The sequence below is a fragment of the Myotis davidii genome, unplaced genomic scaffold (genome assembly GCF_000327345.1).
Source record: "Myotis davidii unplaced genomic scaffold, ASM32734v1 scaffold1394, whole genome shotgun sequence".
NCBI lineage: Eukaryota > Metazoa > Chordata > Mammalia > Chiroptera > Vespertilionidae > Myotis > Myotis davidii.
The window spans coordinates 813,519-817,578 of NW_006285608.1; positions in this window are offsets into that span (position 1 = coordinate 813,519).

The following is a 4,060-nucleotide window of genomic DNA, read 5'->3' on the forward strand; positions in this document are numbered from 1 at the left end:
TGGTTGTTTTCCCAACAGATTGTAGAGAGGCAGCTACTGGGATTCATTAGTGAACAAATGATCAACATGCTGGTCCTACGGCACTCATATTCTAGCAGGAGAGACAAACAATAAACATAATCAATTAAATAAATAGTATATTGAAAGATGACAAATTATCTTTTAAAAAAGATATTTTAACTGCAACCCTGGATAATAACAATTGTATGTTAAACCCTAACAGAAGGTGGGCTAAGGGGTTCCCAAGTCTGTGTGTGAAGGTCATGGCCCCTCTCCTAGCCTCCCTGGGCTAACCCTCCTCCCTGTGTGAAGCCCCAAGGAAAGAAAGAAGGAGGTTTCACGGGCCATCAGTGAGTTTTCCAGCTCTGGTTTATGAGAATAAGTCAGAAACCATTGGGCCAGCTGGGCCGTGTGGAACGTGAGCCAAGAGTGTCCGACAGGTGTGTGCCCGGTGCCTGGGACAGGAAGGTGAGCGATGAAGATTGACCTGTGCCGATTTTCCCTCCTTACATTCCTCCCATTCCTGGGCTTGGATCCCTGGGGCAGGGTGGGGCGTGAACCTGCTCTTCTTTCCCTGTAGACAAGAGTTCCCATTTCCAGACTTGCATTCATCCTCGCCCAGACAAAGATCCCTCAATGCGGAAAGCAGGAGCAGCGCTCCCTCCCTGCTCTGTCTCACCTCCCAGGACCTTATGTAAATCAGAGTATCACTGAGCCTGGCTTAGTGGGACAGGAGGAGGAGAGCAGGAGGGGTTTGGAGGGCAACATTTGAAGCCATGTGTCGCCTGCAGCGCCTTACAGACTGTCTCAGGCCCCCCGGGAGGAAGATGTGGCATAGACAGGCCCTTGTTTGTATAGAAATTAAGTAGAGTTCATTAAAACACAATATTTAGGTGTAATAATTGTGTGGGAGCAGCTTTGAATAATTGAAGATGCATTTAATTTATTGTATTGCTCTGTTGTGAATACTAAGAGCGAGACAATAGCAATTTTTAAAGTTGAGTAAGTATTGATTAATACATTTTCGACATGGACGTTCTTTGCTGCCAGGCACATGGCTTAATTACTGGCCAGCGCATGCATTCAAATATTTGGGGACTAAATCTGCTTTCAACTCTCTCATGCTCCCTTAATTATATACTCATCATGTGCACTAGTTTCCACTCAACAAACACAGACTCTGATCCCTACTTCTTTTCAAGATAGATCCTGGAGGCTCACAGATGGGTATTATTCCCAGATAATTAAAATATCAACTTCTTAGTAAAGATATTGCTATTATGTTCAACACAAAAGGTTTATGAACCACCTTAAAATAAACATTCATATTTTCCCTAGACACTATGACAACCCTGTAAAATAACTAGTCCTTCTATTTCAGGCGAGGTGGGCGGCTCCTAGGCCTAATTCAACTCTTCAATATCTTAGTGTTTGTATTAAATGAATGACAATTTACTGGCAACCTAAGAAATTCCAGTGTGGAAATAAGGGCAGAGGTGAAAGGGTAAATAAAGAAAAGGGAAAACCATTCAGGGAAGATGTATGATGCCATAATGAGCCTAAAAGGGGGGTGGGCTACGTAAAAGAAGTCTCAGGGGGAAAGCTCTGCGCACTTGGGTGACCTGTGTTTGAAACCCAACTCTGTTACGTTCAGTGTGAGCTCAAGCACTCCACGGGGCACTTCCATGGACATTAAATTAGCTACTATTTCTTTATCCTCTGTTTCTGCTCTCACTGAAAAGTGTGCCACATTTCGATATAATTACATGGTGGTACATTGTCATACAATTATATAATAAGCTATATAATGTCATAGATACAGACATAGGTATATAGCATAGTGTGTGTGCACCTATAGGATTTTCAAAGCATTTATCCATGAATTATCTGACGAGATCTCAGCAAGCCTTTGATGGGTATCATCATCTAACTCTGCAGATGTGAAGGGAGAGTCTCAGCGAACATACCTGACTGCTCAGGGGTGGAGCCGGGCATCAGGTCAACCGCCTCCGACTGCAGAAGCTGGGTCAAGCCTAACCTAATGGCAACGCTGCAGCCTCGGCTCCCACGAGAACCTGGTTACCTTTTCACATTCTTCTTCTGCCTTCCTAATTATAACAGGAAGCAAAAATAACCAGCAGTCTGCAAACAATCATTTGTCATTTCAAACATTACAGGTAAAGTAAAGCGAGCTTCCCTGGACTAGGACCCCTAATTCAAAACCCTTTCCCTAAAGGTACTAACTACTGTTCCCAGTTTGGTGGCTATGCTTCCAGAATTGTGTATGTGTAGGTGGGTACAGATATGGACATGGATATAGGATATGGATATAGGATATGGATATGGATACGGATTATAGGAATTCCAAAGTCTGGACCCGACCCTCAGAAATTCTGATTTAGGTGGACTGGGACACAATCTTAGCACTGGTGTTACTTTAAGACTCCCATAGACAACCTGGACTGGGAACCACCCAGCAGACTCGGGTATGTTATGTAGTGGAGGCAATAGGCCACATCTGCCTCAGTTCCTGACTTATTAGAAATCTCAGAAATATTGATAAGATATTTTTTAGAGCTGTTAAAAATATCCCTTACCAAATGAATAAGTTTTTTCCACTATATACTATAGTATAGTTTGAGGATATTTTTTTAAATAGGGAATCAAGTTTAATTTTGGATTTGTAGTTTGTCTAGCTTCTTGGGCTGAAAGATTAATCTGATTTAAGCTCTCTTTCATTCCTATAAAAGCACTTATGGCTAAAAAGTTTCCTAAGGATACCATTCTGTCTATCACTCACCCGTTTTGCTCTGCAATATTCTTTTTATTGATATGTAAAGATATTTTAGTTTCCGTTCTGATTTCTTCTTTCACCCAAGAAGAGTTCAAAATCTGTGTGCGGTTTTCCAAAACTTTTAAGTATATAAGATTCTCTTATGAGGAGTGATATATATGTTTTTGGCCTTGATGGTGGTAATGGTTTCACAGGTGTATACTTATCCCCAAACTCGTATATAAGATTCTCTGATTATGTTTTTGTTGATAGTATCTAATTCTATTGCATTTTGCATAGAAATAGATTGGCCTATATGAAAATGGCCTGTTTCTGCCTTTGAGAATTTATTGAGATTTCCTTTGTGGCCCCACTGGGGTTGGTTTTTAATATAAAACATAATTACAAGTAATATAGTTGAAAAGACAACTATATTCTCTGTTAGGCACAGCACTAACAAAACCAAACTTTTAATTTTCTATTTGAATTCCCTATTACCTACTTTTTATCCATCTGCTATGTCAATTTATGTGTGGAGTATAAGGCTTTGTCCATTTTTCCTTGCTTTTCTCATTTAGCTTTATATATAATTGTGGCTTTGTGCATTCCTCCTTGTATTTCTATCTGGTTTTGCTTTATACTTCAAATCTATATTGTTGGCACAAAATGCTTCATAATGGTGATCACTCTTTGATGGATTATTTCTTTTATCTATAAACATTGCTTCAATTTGCCCTGTATAATATTTTTCCCCATTAAATTCCATTCTGCCTGATATTTAATATCACTGTTCCAGATTTACTTGCTAATATTTGTTTACATTTTTCATCTTTGTTTTCCATATTTCTTTGTCATTTTAAAAATTTCTCATGTAAATAACATATATCTGAGTTTTGAGTCTCTGTCTTTTAATAAGTCGATTTAACATTGTTACGGTTACCTGGAGTTCCTCCTGCCAAGTGATCTTGTTTTCCAGACATTCTTGTTCGTGTGTGGGTGTGTGTTTAATATTTTTAGTGATGTCAGAGAGGAAGGGAGAAGGAAAGAGACATAGAAACATCAATGATGAGAATCATTGATTGGCTGCCTCCTGCACGCCCCCTCCTGGAAATCGAGCCTGAAACCCAGGCGTGTGCCACTGACTGGAATCAAACCCCATCCTCAGGCCAACGCTTATCCACTGAACCAAACCAACTGAGGCACACACATTCTTGTTCTTGTTTTTCCTTTCCTGGCTTCGGTTAAATTGATCAAACCAGTTTTGTTTCATGTTTCTATCAAGTTTGG